The 23,689-nt window shown below is 42.2% G+C and overlaps 1 protein-coding gene and 1 long non-coding RNA gene across 2 annotated transcripts in view; both read left to right on the top strand.

The window, feature by feature from the left end:
• The window catches only part of LOC111870489 (conserved oligomeric Golgi complex subunit 1), a 31,095-nt gene extending 28,543 nt beyond the window's left edge, over positions 1 to 2,552 (top strand). The window contains exon 17 of the mRNA XM_023862821.2: positions 2,513 to 2,552. The gene's annotated coding sequence lies outside the window, so the exon portion shown is untranslated. The remainder of the gene's footprint in view (positions 1 to 2,512) is intronic.
• Positions 2,553 to 8,533: 5,981 nt separating this feature from the next.
• The window catches only part of LOC117282795, a 108,917-nt gene continuing 93,761 nt past the window's right edge, over positions 8,534 to 23,689 (top strand). The window contains exon 1 of the long non-coding RNA XR_004513671.1: positions 8,534 to 8,602. This is a non-coding gene — a long non-coding RNA (uncharacterized LOC117282795). The remainder of the gene's footprint in view (positions 8,603 to 23,689) is intronic.

Genomic DNA, 23,689 nt, shown 5'->3' with positions numbered 1-23,689 from the left:
CATTTCTTTCTTCGGAGGTTCCTTATGTCGACGTAACAGCTCTTGATGCGTTGTTCGTCCTTGCCGACTTCGTCGTTGCTCCTGGTCTTCGAGCCGCTTGCTGGCACGAGACCTTGGTACCAAATCCTTTCTCCGGCATCCGAAGGGTCCCTGGGGAGTTTCCTTCTTGAAGTCATTTCTCCAACGTCGTGCCACTGTCGCGCGACGGGATGTCTTCCTGCAGTTAGCAGCCAGCTTCATCCGGGGTTCATGATCTCCTAGGGTCCAAGATTTCCTGAAGATGTTCCTCTTGCGCCATGCCACTCTTGCAGAGCGGGACACCCTCCTGCTGACGGCCAATTTATTCTGGGGTCCGCAATTTTCCCGTGTCGAATTCTTTATATTTCGTCGATGTAGGTCCCTGCGCCTTTTCTTCTTCGGTTCTCCGACCGGCATTACTTCGGCGTCTTGTACGGGTACCTCTTGTAATTCTGCCACCTCAGGTTTCCTGTTCGCTGAAGTCGGCTCTTCTTCTTCTGGACGTGCCTCCATTCCTTGGCAGGCCGTCGTCACTCCGACCGGTATCACCATGGGAACCTCTTCTTGTTGTGCCGTCGCAGGTTTCGTGCCCACTTGGCAGGCTGTCGTCTCTTCAAGCCAGGCATTGAAGTCGGCGTCTAATTTCGCCAGCAGGATATTTGTTTTTTCTTGACTGGATTCTAATTTCGCCAGGAAGTCTTCTCTGTCTTTTTTCCCCTCTTCCTTCTCTTTTCTCCTCTTTTCCTCCATCTCTTCTTTGTCTTGTTTTCGGTTGGCTTCCATTCTTGCCAGCATTTCCATCATTTGCTGCATCTCCATCTTGTCGCAGTAGAATACTCAATGCACAATAATTCAATTTGTGGCGTGTTTAAGTTCGTAAAAATTCTGACACCAAATTATCACGTGTTTTGAGTCCGAATCGCGTTGATCACGTGTGTAAGTCCTAATCCCACTTCTGACTACTTTGATGTACATTCATACCTCAAGACTATGACTTTTAGCAGCTCCTCCCCTCTTTATTCCCTCACTTCTCACAATAGAAAGGGAGGACGCTGCATTTGTCCCTGGTTCCCATGTTGCATTTCTGATACTTCCCAGATGGACTGGGTGCCCAAGTTAGCATTTATTCAGGGAAAGGGAGAACCTCAATACTACATAATTAATAACAGCAATAACAGTAACACAAAAATAATAATAAAAACTAAACACTTGCATTCATAAATCCAATATTCTTGCGCGCTCTTGTGCTCGACCATTTGTAGAGCACAGAAAAAATCACAAACAGAAAATACAACAAGGGTATACAAATAACAGGAACTGAGTGTTAGGCAACCTCTCCTCTAGAAATACATAACTACCTTATCATAACGTCATTGACTAGCCCTTTGGCAACTCAATATTTGGCGTTACTGATCAATACAAAACCATAATATTACATCTCAAACCAGCTCAACTAATGACATAACAAAAAACAAACTCCATGGCCTGTAGTCCGCAAGCGAACTATACCAACCGAGCAACCACTGCTTGTCGGCGAAGTTAGTGCCAACTTTAGCAGATAGAGGGTGTCACGTGGTCAGCGCAATGGATCCCCATGGCCGTTAATCTCGTTTTTCTAGACTAGAGCCGCTACTTTTCCATTCAAATAGCTCCTCAATTATTCTCACAAGGCTGAGTGGACCCCGTTCCAGACTCAGTGCTTCTCAGAAAATCTGGTAGCTCAACTAATGACATACATAAACAGAAAATAATATCTACGTAGTGTTGCTACCATTCAGAAGGGGCAATAAGAAAGCTCAAAGAAATCACAATATCCAAAAAAAGAACTTACATGACTGCTCTCATACAACAAGGCTATCACAGCCCAAATAGAATTTTGAATGTGCAGCCTGAACATAATTTCCACCTATCTCGGCCAACTGCTAAGCCACAGAAAGACCTAGACCTAGGTCTGCATACCAAGACAAAACTCTTAGTACATTTTAGAACTGCTGGAGGAAGGGGGGAGGAAAGGTCATGTGGTACCACCGGAATAGTGGGATTGCATGAAATACGTAGGAAGTTGTGGAATGGGTAGCTCAGAGGAGGGGGAGGATGGGAAAAGAGGATGCCCAATCATCCAAAACAGCCATAAGTAAACGGCTCACTTCCTGACCTATGATCCCTTTAAATTAACACCCCTGTGCTCTGAATTTATAGACTCAGGACTTGAAACTTGAATTGCAGACTTACACCATGTTGTAATGCTTTGGTGGCTTAAATTGTAACGCTTAAACATACTTGATAAGATAATAACTTAATTATTTTTATTTTTTAATTTTGGTGTTGTTTATTCCTTTCTACACTACCGAAAGAAAAAATGTGATTTTGTAGTTACTAGTATGTGAATAGTATACTGCTGTTTCTATGAGTGCATGACTGTAGAGACAGGGTATGGATTGATGAATGGAAGTATTGACCTCTTGTATGCACCATTTGTAACGACACTTTACAGATCACTGACACGCAGAGACTACTGTCCTCAGTCTATTGCAGTCTCCACTAGCCATTACCTGGCAACGGTTTCTACTGAGGGAGATTCTTCAGCTTCTCACACTCAGGTCCTCTTGTCACAGCCGCCCATGCAAAATTCTTGTCAACTGACAACTCAATTAACTGGGTCCCAGGCTGGCGGCCATTTCACACCAACCTCCTAGTCTACTCTTCACGGGCTGACTTAACTGACAACTGATCTCTCTCACTCACCAACCAGCTACTTCACGTCACTTCACTCAGCTGAACTGCTGGCAACACCAACTCTGGAACTTGGCTGACCCTGCTTATAACATTTCAGCATGAACTGTATAGGAAATACCATTTCCGTCATTATAGTTCAACAATGCCTCGACTGTTGCATGTGTATCCATTGCCACAGGAACCCATTTACTGAGCAGTTTCCTAGCAATAGCTTGGGTATTGTTGACATGTTTACTGGCCATTACCAAGCAACGCATGTTCCTTCTCATGATCATTGCATAGCATGCACGCTACAATATTTATCAGTAAATACATGATGCACTTATAATTATTTTGTGGAAAATTGATATGAATATTAATCTCATAGTTGCATTTCTATAACTAGATTACAGTTTGTACCCAGTTGTCTGTCATGGATTGTTCTGTTTGTGGATTATCTGTGCATCTCTTGAGGGCATTTGCAGCCCTCTGGAATGCTTGTTGTGTTTGCTCAGTCTGTCAGTCAGTGTGTATAAGTGATTACAACACTCGCAGCTAAGAAGGGAACACACATCACAAGACGCGGTTTACACAGAAAATAAGAAAAACGACCCCGTAGTGAACGAACCACATGCAAGTTTTAATTAAGACAAATAAGATGAATTATCTTAACAAGTTTTAGCGAGTGTAAATTTATCATAATTGACAAATACGGACTTTTTAAATACTTTTTAAATGGTGTTGTGAAAATATATGAGGGCAGGCACTGCAATAGATTGACGTAATTGGGACACCTGATGATGGCACTATGTTGCCGAAACATGTTGTGAAGTGACAGGTGAAATTGAGTGCACTACAAGACGGCCACTGTATACATATAATGGATGAAAATCAGTGCAACAGGACGCTAAAATATAACATTGTGTATAAAAAATCTCAAGAACTGCTAGATGGACTTGCATGAAACTCAGTACTGGAGAACTGTATGAAAAATCGTCAAGACATTTCAGATTTAATTTTGGTCAGACAATTTTAATGTCCACTTTATAAATAGAACTGTATATGTTTGTGCATATAATTGACATTCTCTACCAAAATTTTGGACCCTCCTAAAACTGCAGAAGCTGACCATTCAACTCCATCTAGTGCTGAGGTTAAGAATTGTGAAACTACACCTACAATCTCCCATACGTTTTCATAAGCATAGGGACAGGCGTAACTGCATGTGAAGCAGCCATGTTCCAGATACTTTCAAATTCACCATATGTAATCGTCCTCTCTATTTCATCAGTGCTAAATAACTTTCATTGTTGAGATGGCATCCATGAATAGTCTGTAACTAATTAACTCTTTGACTGGCGTGGGCGTGTTTTAACGCCCGGACGATGCCAGCCGTTCCCTGGCGTTGGCGTGTTTTAACGCTTTGACAATCTCTTCCCTTCTTTGTTCTCTTGGCACTCATCAACCAAAGACATATATATGATAGTTTTTGTGCATGTTTGTAAAGAACCCTTGTAAACTTTGTGGGGGTCTATATTACTGTCAGANAAGAAGAGAAATTACAGATTCAAAGATTTTATATTGGACTGTATAGAAAAATGACTGAACCAAACAAACAGGGTGGAGAGGGAGAAGAGTCAAGGAATGAAGTGGATGACGAATCTATTGCGTCAGACTCGAGTGCAGTCACGCCTCCGCCCTCGACCTTGAAAAGACCACCAGTGAAAGAGCCAGTAAATCGTCTAGAGGGTGGCTTGAAAATTCACAAAATGGTCCATGTTCCTCCCAGTAACGAGAAGAATGGTGCCCTGAGAAAGTGTCGCGTGAGTGCTAAGCACAAGATTAGAAAAGAAACAAGTATCATGTGTGCAGGCTGTGGTGTGGCTCTCTGCAAACTTTCATGTTTCAATGTTTATCACACGAAGAAAAACTAATAAAGAGGTATGGAAAGGCATTTATTGCATAAAATATTGTATTTTAATTAGTTCCTGAAAATTTTCGTTTTTAAAAACCAATTTGTGTTGAAGTTGTTTAGGAAAAAGTAACTACATGCATTTTAGCAACATAAGGTTTAAAGTGCCTGCTAGGACAGGGGTGGGATTTAAATACCCTTCGCGCCAGTCAAAGAGTTAACTAACCATGAAAGCATGCACAGAGTAGTGATATGTAAGGTACATACTTCTTCCTGTGATATTCAGTTTTGTCATTAGGTGTATGGGAAAGATTACATATTGCAGTAACCATGAATTTAGATGGAGTTTTGTGTAGGACATTGATTCTGAATTTTTTTGTATCAGTGTATATTAATACCAGCCTAAAAATAAGCTGCTTTCTCTTCTTCTGTCTTTCAAGCTCAGGCTTACAAGACCATTTTGTCTTCAATTCAGTGTTTATATGGTGTAAGGTAAGGAAAGCCTTCCCTCTGCTTATTAAGCAATGTGCCATGAAAACATGTGGAGGAGTGGAGGTATAGCTCCATGATCTTTTAATAAATTTTCTTTCCTGTGGATGGTAGTAGGAAGTAACATTGTGTTCAGAGTACTAGTGTGAAAGCTGAATGTCCTCAGACATTTCTTAAAATTGTGTTTCTAATCTAAAAGTAAAGTAAAGCTATCCGTGTAACAGGTCGTGAAGCCCCATAGGGTTGTGAGACAAGGGTCCCACATTATCTAGACAATTGGCTCACAGATGGTGGTAAGGATATCAGCCTCATGCACTGGCCACACTTTACTCCTCAGGAAGATTATTTAATTAATTCCTGATAATCATTTCTGTTAGAGGCTGAGTTGACCCCTTCATAATTTCTGATTATTTTAATTCGGGTTTAGTTTTAACATAAGCTGAGGACTTCAGAATGATGTGTCCATTTACATTATTTGTCAAATATAAGTATGTTGTTACTTTATAGTTTAGGCTTATTTTCCACCTTTACGAAGACACTACCTTCATGAGAATAGTTGATTTGCATCATTTCTGAGTTTTCATTTCTTTGAACTTTATATGAGGATTATTCGGAAAGTAACCTCTGGTGAGCTGTTAACAAAACAAGGAATGAGAAAAAAATTATATACAAAAAATATGTACATACTTAAGGTGCACCTCAACATAATCATTGCCAGAATTGAGCCACTTGTCATATCTGGGAATAAGTGTTTGTATGCCTGTGTCAAAGAAGTCTGCTGCCTGTGAGCTCAGCCACGTTTTGACACCTTCCATCATCTCCTCATTACTGTTGAAGCACTGTGATTGCAACCAGTTCTTCAGGTAGGCAAACAGGTGGTAGTTGCTCAGAGCTGTAAGGAGGGTGGTCAAATATTTCCGTTGAAATTCTCCAGCAGTGATGGAGTGCGAGCAGCTGTATATGGAGGAGCACTACATTGGCCGTGAGCATTCCATGCCCTTTATTCTGAATGGCTCTATACAGTGTTTTTTAGTGTTTTGCAATACACTTGTGACAATGTGGTCCCTAGTTGCATGAAATTCACCGTCAGCACTTCTTTCCTGTCTCAGGAAACAGTTGCCACTAGCTTTCTGGCAGCAAACAGCATAGTTTAAACCTTTTTTGGCTTGTTTGGTGAATATGTGTGCATCGATTGCTTACACTGCTCTTTGGTTTCAGCATTCACAAATGAAACCCAGGTTTCATCACCTGTTACTTCTATGATGTGATTAAGAAATTCTTCATCTATGTGGTAAAAAAGTAAAGTAAAGCTATCCCTGTAACAGGGCGTGGAGGGCCATAGGGTTGTGAGATATTGAAGGTCCCACATTTTCTAGACCGTCAGCTCAAAGATGGCGGTAAGGTTGTCAGCCTTATGCGCCAGCCGCGCTTTACTCCCCAGGAAAATTATTTAATTAATTCCTGGTACTCATTTCTGTTAGAGGCTGAGTCGACCCCAGGGCCATAGTGTGGCTGGAAGGATTAGGTCAATTGATAAAAATCCAATGACCTCAGTGGGACTTGAACCCGTGACCTTCCGGCTTGTAGCATAGTGCCTCAACCAACTACACTACCGCGTGTCCCATCTATGTGGTATTGCTCTAAAAACTCAGAGCCGTTCTCTGCGTTTTGAGTATTTTCGGAACGAATCTTGTGCAAAACTTGTTACAGCCTGGCCTAAGTATGATGATCTTGTAGAACACAGTGAGTGAAATGTGTGAAAATTTATACAAGAGTGATGGAATTGTGAAACACTGTCTTTCACAAATTTTTTTGTCAACACTTTGAACAAGATCCATCTTTCATTACAGATGGCTGACCACTTTGCTCTTCATCGTGAACATTTATTCCCCCATCTTTGAACGTTATACACCCTCATGTAAGATTTGAGGTTTTTATGGTGGTGACTATGAAGAAAGCAGTCTTCTGGGATGTGGCACCGTGTAGATGTGGTGTTAACCGACGTTTCGGAGGAACATATCGCCTCTGTCTTCAGGGTAGGAGGAAAAATAAAATACGCAAGCGAAGAGACAGTGAGAACCGGTGCAAGCAGTCTGCAGTCTCACTGCCTCTTTCCTTGCGGATTTTCTTATTTTCCTTCTACCCTGAAGGTGGAGGCGATACATTCCTCCGAAACGTCGGTTAACACCACATCTACATGGTGACATCCCAGAAGACTGCTTTCTTCATTATACACCCTTGTGTTGCACTTCCTTCACTCTTTACGTTTTGGCTATAAACTGCAAGTTACCCTGTTTACCAAAGCATATATCTTCACATTGCAGAATGCTACAATCCTAATACTTGTACTTGTAGCTACGAGAACCTAAAATCTCATTTCTGGAACATTCTGAAAGAAAAACACTCAAGTATACAGTGAAAAATCATTACAAAGCTATTGCTCATACTTATACAGAAGATGCCATTATTATCCTGAAGATACCAGCTCTGCAGTTTTGTGTAGAGAAATTGTCTTTTTAAATTTCTGGACTATAATCAAAATCTTTTGAACAATTTTGAGAAAACTTTTTTTCTGGGTAATCTGAAGAGCCACATTTTTTTTTTTGGAACCAGAATGTCATATTCCATGGGCACCAACCTGTGAAGGATACACTTAATACAGTGCATAAAGTCTGTACAACCGTTCAGGTAGCAGCAAGAGCTCGATTTTACTACATATATGATAAAATTAAAGATATTCCTCTGCTAACCTTAGACTAATAGAAAGAATCTTTGATTATGAAGATATGTAACTTAAATAAGTTCCCGCTGATAAAAAGATTTCTTATTGTGCATTAACATTAATATATATACATAGAAGGCCGCGCCATAGCTCAAGCGGTTAGTCGCTGGCTTACCACTGCGGCGGCCCGGGTCTGGTCAAGTGGGATTTGTGGTGGACAAAGTGGCGCTGGGGAAAGTTTTCTCCGAGTACTTCGGTTTCCCCTGCCAATCTTCATTTCACCTATCATCTGGGTCTGGTACAATAGGCCAGAAGTGGCCGCAGTGCAAAGGACTTAGTCCCAACCCACTAGCAATAAAAATAATTAACACATAAAGAAAACCACAAAACACTGGGTTCTGCAAAAGCCATGATAATCATGCTCTTTGGCATGAGGTCTAGATGATATGAGGGATCAGCGGGATGAGTCCACACTTTCACAAGAGCTTGCAATTATTCTGCTGTGACACTAGTCCAGCGCTCAGCTGTTTTGCACAGTCGATGCAAGTAGCTATGCCATCTGGCGAGTGCTTTCTGGTTTAAGGAAGACTTTTTGGAGGGATTGTTTGTTCCCAGTGTTCAGCACGGATTACTTTTTTGATAATGGTGTCGAATTGAATTACTGTTTTGATAATGGTGTTGAATTGATTCAGTGGGACTTTTAGTTTAGGAAGAGGACGTTATTTCACTTAAAGCAGAACTGCAACGTAAGTAGAAATACGAATTTTGTGTAATTCTTATGGCGAAATTAGTATGCATTCTGTACGATGAAACATACGAGCTCAACATAACTTCTAATTATGATATTACTGGAGATTATTTTAAGTACAAGTCATGAACTCCGTAAAGTTTGTGTTAACGTTCTGCACACGTTGGCAGTGTTTATGCGAGTGCTTGAGCCTCTCATATGTCGAAGCAAAACCTTAATATTGTTTGAACTCCTGTACCAGTTTTCGTGAAACTTCGTATGTAGCCACCTGAGTCCATCTCAACGACATAACCCATAAATATCTCACACCACTAATACCAAAATCACAGTCTTTCAAATTGTTGAAGTAGTAACCTTAATATTACTTGAATGCCTGAACCGATCGTCCTTAAACTTGATAGTACTATTATCATGCCTCACGAAGACCTCTCAAGCCTTACTTCAGAAGCTCTTCCTGTCGCCAATGCAAACATTATAACTTCCCATTTTTTTAGATAATAACCTTAATATTATTTGAACGCCTGAACCGATCGTCATCAAACATCGCATGATTATCATGCCACCTGCCGCATGAACGACGTAAACCCTACTCATCAGTAATACCAACATTGAAACATCTCAAATTGTTGAGGCAAAACTTCAATCTTACTTGAACGCCGGCCGCGCCATAGCTCAAGCGGTTAGTCGCTGGCTTCCCACCGCGGTTCAATCCCAGGTCTGGTCAGGTGGGATTTGTGGTGGACAGAGTGGCGCTGGGGTAGGTTTTTCTCCTCGTACATCGGATTCCACTGCCAATCTTCATTCCACCAAATTCTCCATCAACATAATCACCCGGGGCAGGTACAATAGGCCAATCAGTGTCCGCCGTGCCGAGTGGACCCAACTGGACTCCACCCCCCACTATGCGAATTTAATTTTTGCTTGAACGCCTGTATCAGGCGAACATGCATACTAAGTTACATGGAGACTGATTGGAGTGATTTATGAAGTAAGTTAATGTAAATGCATTTCATTAGACACTACCATGCAATGAAAAAGGTGCACAATACCAAGGGGTGCAAGGGATGGTGACGCGTCTCGCAAAGCCTCTCCTGCCCTATAGCCATCCTCACATTTCCGGGGTACATCCTGTTCTCGCGGAAGAGGCTCTGGCAATAATTTTACCACTTAAAATTGTTTTAATACATGAGCAATTCAGGTTGTATGAAATTGGGTTTATATTATTTTTATTGATTTACGCCTACACAATAGATTTTCTGCCCATTTGTGTCATACTCTGTAGTGGAAGGAAAATAGGTGATTAGTTCTTCCCAGAACATTTTGCTATTTGTGCTCCTTTGACTGTTTTCACGAATTATTTTACCAGTGGCGCTTTTTTTGGCACAGAATCTGAGAATTTCTTGTTGATAATTGTGACAAAGATTTTGAGATGTCTAAAGTTACCCTGGAATAATCAACATCTTTATATGGATCGAAAGGTGCAAATCTTGTTATTGAAGATAATGTCTGGAGAAAGTTCAACTGTTATAATGGTGAGGGGGACATGTATTTAGTCTTGCACCGGCCCTGGGTACCGGTACGATCTGCACCATACAAGCAACAAACTTCATCGTTTCTCACCAACAACAAAAATGTATTGCAAGCCAGAAGTGATTCAAACTTTTGGTTAAGTACAGATTCTGTTAGTTTAAGCTGTGTTGCTGAAAATCTGTGATTCATTTGTATGGGTTGTACGAGTATGTCGAACGTTAATCCTTTCCTATACGAAAGAATCCTCCAGAACATTACATCAGAACCTGCAGTCAGTGTTGCCATTCTCTGTGGTATTCATCAGACTTGACCGCCTCTGTGGTCTAGTGGTCAGAGTTCCTGGCTACAGATCCAGAGATCCCGGGTTCGATTCCCGGCGGTCAGATTTTCTGAGAAATATTGGGCCTTGATGGGGTGCCCACTCAGCCTCGTGAGGATAACTGAGGAGCTATTTAAAGGAAATGGCGGCTCCGGTCTAGAAAACCAAGATTAACGGCCGTGGGGATCCGTTGCGCTGACCACGTGACACCTTCTATCCGCAAAATTTGGCACTAACTTCGCCGACAAGCGGCGGTCGCTCGATCGGTTTAGTTCGTTTGCGGACTACAGGCCACGGAGTTTGTTTTTATTTAGCAAACTTACTAGTGCTATGTACTTTCAATCCATCAACGAACTTTCAAGAAATATCGTCATTTGTCTGAATTCAGTGAACTGTAAAAGTGGAATTAATGTGGAAACTGTTCAAGTGGATTGCACATACTGAATTTCGTAAGCTTTCCTTTAGTGTAAGATTTGAGGCTTTCACGGCGGTGACTATGAAGAAAGCAGTCTTTTGGGATTTGGCACCATGTATAAGTGCTTTCTTTCCTGTAGTGGTTCGTTATTAATTTCTATTAAAGAGCAGCTTTATAGTTATTTTGTGCTGCAGCCATAACATTTAGCGTTATACGGAAAGATTTTTTAACAGAAATTACTTATTTTGCGCTAATATTGCCAGACTAAATTCTAGGACTGTACATTATACTCGTACTATGGCGTTAGTACTGTTCTAACCGCAGAATCGAATCCATATCTCATGCAGCCAGATGCCTGCTAGTTGAGTTCTTTGCTCATGAGTTCGTGGGAACCAGGGACGGAAGTCTATCTCAGGTTTGACATGGACAGGCTTTAGAGAAAGCTGAGAACAGCAGCAGCTCGAGACATGTACTCCCTGATCAGGGCTGGCGAAGAGTCCAATGCCGCCCCACGCGGCGAGAAGAAGTACCTCCCAAACCCCCTCAGTTGAAACAGCTCAACGTTATCAAAACTTCATCACAGTAACATGAATTTGCAGGTACTGACGAAACCCTTCATTAGGTACGTAATTTTTAAAGTAATTATAATTATAATGTTGCATAACATGTTTAGATTACTGTCAATTAATTGTCATGAAAGATATACATACATTAATAACATTGAGTTAAAAGTAACGTTTCAGAGACCTCGTTGGTCTCTATTTTTAATGTAATTTATTCAGTTATGTTGTTATATAAACAGCGACTAGATGTATGTGGCTTATGACGGTAGTTACAAAACGATACTGGCATTTAACAAACAGGAAGTTCTGGGAAGAACTGATCGCCTACTTGCTTTGATACGATACGGACCGCATAGCAAACGACTCGTCCAACAATTCTGTTGTTGCGTGTTTATTCATTACCGCGGTAACATTTTTGCCGAGCCGTTGTCTAGCAACGATATGGGGATACACATGCAGACACACAGACTGGTGGGAGGGATTTACGAGTATGAAGTACGCCGTTGAGATGAGCTCAGGTGCTATGATACACATACCAGTTTTCATAAAGATTGCTTCAGGCATTCAAAACTTTGGGGGGAGGGGGCTGGAACACACAGACAGCATGGTGATCTCATAAGCCTTCTTTCATATTTATTTAAAAAAGTAAGGAAAGTAGTATGAAAAGCGGAAGAAATAGGGTTGAATGTTGTTGGTCTGTGTTGCCGAGATAGCCCATCTCCTGATTTCCCAGTTATGGCGGAGGGATCACAATCATTCCATCACGAGATCCTGTAGTCTCTTACGAAGCTACTCCGTTTATGGCAGATGTATGACGCAACACAATTCGCGCTTACACAGGCATACCATCTTGTTCAATTAATTCTGTTTAAATGGAATGCCACTTATACCAGCAATCTCTGTTCTGATTGGCCTATTCTACAAATATATGGCATGCCTTGAGCCCAGAAGCTTGTATGTTATGCAATAGATTCCATTAAGTAATTGGCTTGTATATAGGACAATTGATCTCTCACAAAACAGGCCTGATCCGTACTAGTAAGGGCAAACTTACATTAACTGATATTAATTTTATGAACATTGTTTTCGTAAGTTTAATCCATGAGATACGTTGCTTTTCGTAAGTGTAGGAAGTTGGGTCTCTCAGTCGGTATAGTAACTTGACTAAGGACTGGAGTACCAAGGAATAGGGGTTCGATTCCTGACAGACGCAAGAGCTTTTTCTCTTTTCTACAGCTTAGTTGACCACTATGGAGTCGTATGGGAGAATGACTGCACGGATATGAGTGGTCAGTTTCACGTTCTGGCCGCTTTACCTCCGGGGAAAGAACCCCCGGTATCCATTCAGTGGGAGGCAGGATGGGCTCCAGTTCGGTCTGGGGCTGTGGAGAAGAAAAAAATCGTTTCTTCTACCGAGATCTGATCCCCATTTCCTCGGTCGTCCAGCCTATAGCCTGGTCACTATATCGACTGAGCTACCCGGCTCCGTATAGCCCTATTTAATATAAAGTAATATCCTTATTTTGATTATAACATTGATTTGTTTGAACCGTTTAAATTAGCCATTTTGAAAGAAATGTTACCCACCAGTTCTTTAAACCACAAAAAAGCGGCGAATATGAACGAATATTATTTCAACTAATACGCACAATATCGCGACAAACCCAGTGAAGGATAAGAACCCGCTATATATTTCTCTTAATGCCGTCCTTTCCTGTAAGTTAGCTCATTTTATGTCGTTTGTTCGTCGGACATGGGTTGTCTTTTCCCACATCCCAATGTCAACTCCCCAAAGAATTCCTCCTCTCTACTAGCCTCAATAAATCAGCATTTCGCGAACAGATGCGGCTCGAATTGTAATATAACGCCCACTGCCGGGAGTTTCAGGCGCCAATGCGATTCCTAGATACTTCTGGAGTCTTCTGAGAACGGTATTGCGACGCATCCGAAGTAGGTGCGATATTAAAAATGTTTCAAAGAACATAGTTGAACATAGTGTATAGTTATGTAAGTTTTAAGGTTTTCACGGCGATTACTATGACGAAAGTCGTCTTCTGGGATCTGGCGCCATGTATTCTTTGTTTCAGCCGGCGTTTCGGAGGAACGTATCGCCTCCATCTTCAGGGCAGGTGAAAAGCGTTGCGAATACAGAATACATTACTACTACTACTACTACTACTACTACTACTACTACTACTACTACTACTACTTTCTTACAGCTACTGCTCTCTGTATTCGCAACGCTTTTCACCTGCCCTGAAGATGGAGGCGATACGTTCCTCCGAAACGTCGGCTGAAACAAAGAATACACGGCGCCAGATCCCAGAAGACGACTTTCTTCATAGTGTATAGCTGTTTGCGAAGACAGGACCTTGCTTGGAATATCGACGAGCTGTGTTCCTTTTCGTAAAGATACTGAACAAAGTTACACATCGGAACTGAAAAGTTAATTTTTTTCTTTGTCTCTACAGCCCCCAATTTGGGCCTTTGCCTACCTCCATGAAACTCTCCGTTTCACTTCTGTTTTCTAGATCTAGGACATTCGGTAGGACTGATTGGGCGGGTGATGAGTTCGTCGCAAGGTCTCTACCTGTACACAAACACAGAAAAACGCGCGCGCATTCGAACTCAGGATCCCGGCTTCCGAGCGAGCGAAGACAGTGCATGCCACAGACCGCTCGGATACCATGACTGGCTGAAAAGTTTAAATAAAACGAAACAAACTCCGTGGCCTGTAGTCCGCAAGCGAACTATACCGACCGAGTGACCGCCGCTTGTCGGCGAAGTTAGTGCCAACTTTTGGAGAAGTTGAAATACCTAAGCAGAACTCGCTGTGCAGTACAATCCTCCCTTCCTATCACCCATGTCGGTGTTGAGCTAAGGTATACGTTTCCGAAGATACGCTATGTCTGTCTTCAGGGTCGAAATGGGGAATGACTAAATTGTTGACATAGGCCACGACCGCTTCCTCTTACATTCCTTCCAATTCACTCAACATCATTCAGTCATTATACGTTATGTGGGCTGAGTCACTCACAACATGTCTAATTAAGGATTTCAGGGTTTTCCGACTAAAATTTTGCACGAATTTCTCATCTTCCCCCGAGTTCAACATACCCTTCCCTTCTCATCCTTCTTAATTTTACCTCCTTAATCATTATTTGGTGAAGCGTATACAATTCCCCAGCAGACTGAAATAAAAAGTCGAGAAGCTGAGCCCTTTTTTTATATTTTATTTATTTATTTTATTTTTTTTTTTGCTGGTGGGGTGGGACTAAGTCCCTTGTACTGCGGCCACTTCTAGCCTATTGTACCAGCCCCAGATGATAGGTGAGGGTGATTGTGGAATGAAGATTGGCAGGGGAAACCGAAGTACTCGGAAAAAACCTACCCCAGCGCCACTTTGTCCACCACAAATCCCACTTTAGCAGACCCGGGATCGAACCCGGGCCGCCGCGGTGAGAAGCCAGCGACTAACCGCTTGAGCTATGGCGCGGCCAGCCAAGCCCTTATTTCCTCTATATAGCCTGTCCTCATCCTTTGCTTTGGGGTTATGTTGCACTACCATAATCACTATGATTACGTTGTGAGCCCGACGCCATCTATGTGTCACGGCAGTCCATTACTTCCATCTGAAGAACATGCGCCCTTCTTCACGAGGAATGACAGAAACATTAGTTCATTGCTCACATCTATTAAGATGCGAAGTAAAAAGGAACTATGCGGGAGCACATGGAGCAAGTGCTCCCACGTGGTAGCAGTAATGTAAGTTCAGACACGCTGTATTTGTGAAATATGTATAATTCATTATAAACAGAAATACACAGTTTCCTGGGCATTAGATGAAATAATACACTTTGATACTGGGCGTACTGGCAGTAGCAATTTCGGAATTGAGGTGTATTTAAGTTTATCGTGTTATATTATTTTAGAACACAGCATATACTGTGTTCAGTGCTGATTTGGTTTTATGGCGTGCGATAATTTAAAAAATCATTACGTCAACTGTGTTCTTCATCTTTCTAGTACACGATAACACGTACACGTATATTGAATTTCCCTTTAAGGTTGTAACCTATAGACTGTGTTGTTGCTAGCGTATTCTGTACATGATATAATTTTGTTCTTGTCCCAAGTAACTCTATAAGCAAACTTGGGACATAGTGCCTTATATATCCCAGAATATACTGTCCAATATGATCAATACTAATTTTATTCAATGTCCTGAGTTACTTTTACGCGGCATCCCATTTTCCATACTCATTTTTCTGGCACCCTACGCAATATAAGCGTTTTCTCAACGGTTCCAGGCTCATTTAAAAAGCTATTGTGTGGTATTTTGTATATTTTCGCCGTTGTTACGGAATGAGTGGAAAGTACATTTCTGTTTTTTTTTTCCGTATTTTATGCGCAGCACAGTATCAACTGCGCAGACCCTCTGTACGTCAGCTTTTCCTATTGCTACTCTCTCGAAAGACGCTCTGACGGCTTCGATTAAATTTAAATAATTTATGGATACCATCTTCCTAAATACTGTAACGGGTTTGATCAGCGGTCCAACACGCAACAATAGAGAATGTTGTGTTTTCTGTAGATCCGACCAACGCGCCAATAGAATGGCTGGATAGCGATCACGTTATATATGTTTACTTTAGGTCCGTGGCCGTTACGCGGCTATATAAGAGTGACAGAATTCGTTCAGGGCAGTTACGAGTGGGTAGTAGTGGCGATCGTAAAAGCAAGCACTAAGCTCGAGGAGTATAGAAGAGTACAAGAAGTCAGCCTTGTGCAGGTGATCACCCTCACACCACATACAACGGGGAGGTTTGGCAGTTGTAACGGTGCTTGAGACCAGCCTGGGCGTTGTGCGCTCCTACCCTGATTGTAATATGGCAAAGGCTCGTCAGTTTGAATATCTCGTGGGACTTTGACGTCCTAGGTAAGGTTATTAGGAAGAGGGCATCTACGGGTGGTTGGAATTTGTTCGACTCTCTAAACATCAAAGCGTTGTGTTGAGGTCACTCATAACGCAACACTGCAGTGTCTTGTTATACTTATTATACTTGTTTACTAATTACAAAGTAACTTCACCATTACACTGTATACCAAGTTAATTAGCAGAATATGTTTCAACTATCACGTAGACATCTTCACGCCGTGTTTTTGGTTTTGTACATATTTCTATTACAGCCTCAAATGCAACATGTATATTCTTGTCTCGTTTATACCCCTTTATGGCATGTTTCGGCCTTACATGGACATCATCAGATACGCATCAAACTTGCCAAAACTCTTTAAATGTATACATTATTTTTTGCATATAAAAGCGACATCGAATTGTATGTATAATTAACAAAATAGATAGTTAAAAGTTCATTAAAAGAGGTTTTCCCTAAATGTTGGATCCTGTTAAGGTGTGTGGGTACTACATACAAGATATTAAAAACGGCTACAAGCTTTAAGAAAGTATAGCACGTATTTACATGAACAATGCTGTGAAAACAGCACAGCAACCACGAGCAAAGCCTGGACGATATAAAGAACCTCCACATCAAGATAGCCAGGTGGCACAATATCTGGCCCATATAAGAGGGACGATGGGAGGACGAACACGAGCCTGCATGGTTTACGAATTTTAATTATTGACAATCCAAAAAAATTTTAATTAGCATCAAGGAATTTTATACAATTTTATAAAAAACTTTACATTCCCAGGAAACTGCTGTGTTTGTGAAATGTTCTATTTTGTGTACTATGTACTGCAGCATATAAGTGTACGTACTTTACGTCTAAACAACTTATGTAATGGTGGTTTCCTATTTGTAGTGATGTTTGCCCTCTGAAGATGGTCCACAGAGACCGAAACATGTAAGGGTGTTAAGTTTTCATGTAGTAAGAAACTTACAGGTCACATTGGACGGAGTGATTTATATTTGTAATAAAATCACAGTTAACATTTGTCCACAAATCAATGACTACTGAGATGGTCTAGCTATTCTAGAATAGCAATGCAGTATTCGTTAAAGGAAGGGGCTCGGGGCTCGGGGCTCGGATTTGCTCGTTCGCTAACGAAGCCTGGTGAATGATCTGTGGGATGGGATTGTGTGTTGTGGATAATGTTCTGTGCTTCCTGACAATTTTCATTGGCATGGCCATATATAAAATGCGTGTCTGCCATTTCCCGAGCAGAGTAATAAGATTCCATTACGTAACCTCTGAACGGATTTGAAATCGAATAAATATCACATCAACTATCGCTGTTTTTTCTTAGTCATGCATAATTAATGCATCTACTGAGGTATTCAAGACATATATACGTTTAAGGGAAAAGTAATCAAACGTGTATGACGATCCCTGACTTTCTGTTAATGCATACTGCACTGTTATCCTAATAACCAGTCAATTGTAAGACTCGCCCATATTGATTTCTGTACATATATTGACTGGAACTTTTTTTGTTCATGTGAGTTCCATAAAACCTGTAATCCTTTTTATATCACTCTGTATATTATTGTGGCCTGTTTGTATAGATACCAACGCGCTGTCAATGTTTGCGTGTTAATGTATGGTGTGTTGCGGTGTCTTGCGTGTCTAGAGACCAGTTCTCATTGAACTGGTTCTTTTGTTATGGTGCCTGTCGTAAAGATATGTTGCGTCTGATAGTGAAATACCGCACATGTGTACAAAGCTTATAATATTAATATAACAGGAAAATGAAGTACAACCTTATTACGTAAGTTGGTACATTATCATTTACTTACATACTTACTTACTTACTTACTCATGGACCTGAGCCCTTCTGGAAGAGCCGCCAATTCTGCAGCTACTCTAGAATTTCCCAGCATTTTATGGAACCCAGAGGTTCATTACCGTGTTCACAAGAGCCCTCCACTGGTCCCTATCCTGAGCCAGATCTATCCAGTCAATACCATCCCATTATATTTCTCTAAGATCAATTGTAATATTGTCCACCCACCTACACCTTGGTCTTCCCTGTGGTCTGTTTCCTTCTGGCTTTCCCACCAATATCCTATATGCATTGTTTTCATTATAAATTAAATTTATTGAGCAAAAATATCGGTTGTAAAATTTCAGTTAAAATTAATATTAAGCTTGATATTAAATTCTTTTTGTAGTATAAAATTTGGTAGGTGGGTGGCCAATATTAAAATGTATCTCAGAGAGATTGGATGGGATGGATTGGATTGATCTGGCTCAGGATTGGGACCGCTGGAGGACTCTTGTGAACAAGGAAATAAACTTTCGGGTTCCATAAAATGCTGTGAAATTCTTGAGTAGCTGCACAATTGGCAGCTTCTCAAGAAGGGCTCAGCTCCATGAGTGATGATGACAAAATTTGAGTCGTTTAACAGGGCATTCTGAGTTCAACAATCAAGGAGATAGAGAATATTCATGTTGGTGCCGTAGGGTCTGATACTCTACGAACTGTTTTAGTAGACTTCATTGTCGAACCGGCGCCAATCAGATTTTGAAATATAATTTAAAATTCCAGCGGAGTATCAAACTATCCATTCTTCAGCTTGTTCTCGAGTCTTGAGACAGACTGCAGACCTGTAGTTGTGTGGCACATGCGCAGGTCCATCTCGCGGCAGTCATACAAGAATGAGCCGGAATAGTTTAGTCTGTGTAGGAACGGGATACGGGATGAAACCCCGGGGTTCTATTCACGCCAGAGACGAGAGATTTTTCTTCTCTCCTTATCGTCCACACCGGCTGTGGGTCTCACACAGCTATCCAATGGGAACCGGGATCTTTTTCCTCGTGGCTAAAGCGTGAAGCTGATCACTTTCCAATCTAGTGCAGACACCAAGAATGGTGGAGATATACTTCCACTCCCCCACACGTCTTCGTGGCGTAGTGCTTCAATTAATTAAGCTCAGAGACAACTTTAAATTTTCCAGTATCACAAGAAGACCGCCTCTGTGGCCTAGTGGTCAGAGTTCGATTCCCGGCACTACCAGATTTTCTGACAAGTAGTGGGTCTGTGACGGGGTCCACTCAGCCTCGTGATGATAATTGAGGAGCTATTTCAAGGAAATAGGTGCTCCGGTCTAGAAAACCGAGATTAACGGATCAGACACGCTGACTACGTGACATCCTATATCCGCAAAAGTTGGCACTAACTTCGCCGACAAGCGGCGGTCGCTCGGTCGGTACAGTTCGCTTGCGGACTACAGGCCACGGAGTTTGTTTTTAGTAACACAAGAAAGTAATTCTTGCGGAGGATTGCAAATGGGATCTTTATACATATAAGCAGCTTCGACTAATACTAGTAATTAATTTGAATTAGTGCCGTGAAATTTTGCAGATTGCAAATTTTGTACGTGTGGTGTGCAGTAAAGTAGCATCGGCTGAGGCCACACAACTATATGAATGTTTATAATAATGTTACAGTCTGACTGTGAATTGTGTAAAATCTTTATGGCAATAATAATAATAAAGTAACAACAATATCAGTATTTCTTTTTCGCTTCCCAGTCCCCAAAGGGCCGACCGAGCTACCGCCGCGTGTAGGTGAACTTAGTGCTAACTTCTGCGGATAGAGGGTGTCGCGTGGTCAGCGCAACTGATCCCCACGGCCGTTAATTTCGGTTTTCTAGACCGGAGCCGCTATTTCCTTGAACTAGCTCCTCAATTATCCTCACGAGGCTGAGTGGACCCCGTTCTAGACCCACTACTTCTCAGAAAATCTTGTAGCGCCGGGAATCGAACCCGAAACTGTGGATCTATCGCCAGGAACTCCGGCCACTAGACCAGAGAGGTGGTCAGTATAGTTCGCTTGCGGACTAAAACCACGGAGTTATTTTTGTCTCCTGGGGCTAGCACTTAGAACTCGCACGCAATATTCCCTGAAATTAGCCTTGAGCTCTACGATTGAACTTCAGTAACAAAAGAAAGTGGTACATCAATTATCAGAGACGTACAGCACACTAGGAAAATGCCGGTTGAAGACAAAAGAATAGCCGCTCAAGGCACAACCTACATCGGTGAAAGCTCGACCATAGCTGTTATTCTTTGTTCCCCAGTGATACGAAATTTTGCTGGTCCTATTCGGACTCCGTTGCTTGTGTATAGTTTTTCTGTCTCTCTCTGTTCACTGCTTATTACTGCCTGATATTTGCGTGTTTTGTTGTCTGTCTGGGGCTTGGATCGGAACTCTGTTAATTGAATGTTAATTATAACCTGTACAAAGGATCGCCAACAGGATGCTACAAGATAATTGTTTCAGCACGAATTCTTTTTACGGTGGATACATTTCTAGGTTACTGGGTTTGCGTCTAATGAGCATCAGTTTGTTGTAAAAATGATTTATGGATTTATAATAATTGCTTACTCAGACTGACAACGAACGCTGAGGGAGCCTAAACTTGAATCTTCCGAATTCAGAACTAACAAAAGGTTCTAAGCTACTTAAACTGATACATATGTCACAGAAGATATTCAGTTCCCAGTACAATTAGCACTATCTTTTCTGACACTTGTTTATGACGTCAGATTGAGTGACTACGATAAACATTTGAAGTACTAACTTGCATGCACCACTGACATGCTGATGTAAGACGAGCAGCTTCTTAACAACCGGGTCACGAGCTCACTGAATGGCGCAGTTTTGTGCGGAGGGAAAGTACGTATATGCTACAATCTAACCAGTCGCAACTGTTATGTTCGTCCNATTGGCCTCCACCCCCCCTCCAATAAAATCGTTGATAAGATAGGAAATTATGTCATAGTGGAAGATATTAGATTATCATGATTGTTAACTGTTGACGTTAATTCAGTTCACGGATAATAACACTGCGTGGATGTGGACAGCCGGTCACGGTAGCCGAGCGGTCTAAGGCATGTACTCTCTTCGCTCGCTTGGAAACCGGGATCGTGGGTTCGAATCCCACTCAGGGCATGGATGTTTGTGTGCGTTTTTCTGTGTTTGTGTACAGGTAGAGGCCTTGCGACGAGCTGATCACCCGCCCAAGGAGTCCTACCGAATGTGTAAGATCTAGAAAAACCGAAGTGAACGGAGAAGTTCATGGAGGTAGGCCTAGGCCCACTGGGGCTATAGTGCCAAGGGGGGGGGATGTGGACAATGTTACGGCGCTCTGGGAGGTACATGCTGTCTCCATTTTCAGGGTTTATGTATTGATTGGTTCTAAAGAACATGGGGATGGTCTCTGGATCTTTTATCTGAAGTTACGAACAGGTATTGAACGCTCAAGTAGACAGGTGAATATTTTTATCTCACTTCTTCGGGAGAGTATCTAATTATGAGTAATTAATTAGCTTACCTGACGATGGATTGGTTCGAATGTAGTTTCGCTCTTTGTTTTATTAACAGACTCGAGTGTGCGCATGTTATGATAACCCTAATTAACAGCAAATTATGAATAATAACAGGAAAGTATGCATAATTCCCGCTGGTGATTTTGCATAACCGCGTGTTATGATTTGTAATGGGGTTATTTACGTCATTAACATAAGTATATAATACAAATAGGCTGTTAGTGTTGGCAGTGGAATTGTATGCCGCATATGTGCGCCATAAGTTGTGAACCCAGTACACTCCTCTTATGATAAGGCTCTGTCAGAGATTTGAGCTCGGTACTTCTGAAATACAATTCAGATGCTGTGTAACTGAGTCCTGAAGGTGGATGGTGTTGAAGAATGGGTGAATAGGAATTCGTTCGGCCCTAAAGGCAGCCCACAATTGGGAGAAGCTGCCACCTTCAGTACGTAAGGTAAAGGTAAAGCTACCCCTGTAACAGACCATGGAGGCCCATAGGGTTGTGAGACGTCGAGACTCCCACATTTTCTCTAGACAATCGGCCCACAAATGGCGATGAGTTTGTCAGCTTTACGCACCAAGCTATCCCAGTAACAGGCCATGGAGGCCTATAGGTTTGTGAGACTTCGAGACTCCCACATTTTCTCTAGACACTCGGCTCACAGATGGCTGTGTGTTTGTCAGCCTTATGCACCAAGCTATCCCTGTAACAGGCCATGGAGGCCCATAGGGTTGTGAGGCTTCGAGACTCCCACATTGCTCTAGACAATTGGCTCACAGATGGCGGTGAGTTTGTCAGCCTTACGCACAAAGCTATCCCTGTAACAGGCCATGGAGGCCCATAGGTTTATGATATGTTGAGACTCCCACATTTTTTAGAAAATCGGCTCCAAGATGGCGGTGATGTAATCAGACTTAGGCGCCGGCTGCCGTTTACCCCCCAGGAAGATTCCTGGTACTCATTTCTGTTTGAGGCTGAGTCGACCCCAGGGCCATAGTACAGCTGGAAGGATTATTCTTGTGTACGTAAGTCGGCAGTTTTGAACCCGACCCTGTTCGGCAAACACCGCTAAGAAAGTTTATGTTTGGTTAAGGCATAATTTGTCGTCCGTCAAGGCAAACTGAATGTAAAGCAGGTCTGCACCGGGAAGGTCACAGTGGAAAACATGAAACCATAACCAATCACGTGCAGACGGAGTGTGCAATGTCTGCTGCTCTGATATTCCTGTCTCGTGCACCCCATCCTCACATTAGCGCATCCGCCTTTCACAACGATGCTTGGGCCTTCACGTGCGTTTGCTGAGCTAATGTTTAGCATACGCAAGGTGCATTCAACTGGCACTTCAAGCCAGTAAACGGGGAAAATGTTTGAAGCTGGCAGACGATTTGATTCCATAGCAGTGAATGTTAACACATCGGTTTTCTGGGGTGTGACGACGTGTTGTTTGGTAGGTCAGGTAAAGTGGGATTGGCTGTGTAGCTCAACCATCCTTGACTTCAGCGCTAAATGGATGTGAATGGTGAGCTTCACGCCACGGCCGGTTCACCCCCAGAGAAAGCGCCGCCGAAATCTATGCAGTAGGAGGCTGAGTGGGCCACAGGGCCGATCTGGATGCTGTGGAGTAGAGGAAAACCTCTTGCCCTTACCAGGAATCGAACCCCGGCCGTACCCATCGTTATACCGACTGAGCTATTCAAGACCCGTAGTCCGGTAAAAGATTATCTGTTCTTTTTGTGGTTCACTTTACGGCGCTGTCGGCATCTCAGATTACGTTGTTATATCGAATGCTAGGATGATTGATGAATTTTTGACACACCGCGCCTCGAACGTCAGCAGGACGACACTGAGGAAATCTGTTCTCCAAAGGACGGAACCGCGGGGCGGTGGACGCTTGGCTTCCTTCGGGGTGAGGAAATAGAAGGGACACGAACCAATTTGGTTTAAAAGTTTTAACAAA

This window comes from Cryptotermes secundus, unplaced genomic scaffold, assembly GCF_002891405.2.
Source record: "Cryptotermes secundus unplaced genomic scaffold, Csec_1.0 scaffold2934, whole genome shotgun sequence".
Lineage (NCBI taxonomy): Eukaryota > Metazoa > Arthropoda > Insecta > Blattodea > Kalotermitidae > Cryptotermes > Cryptotermes secundus.
This window is presented reverse-complemented; position numbering and strand designations above follow the sequence as displayed.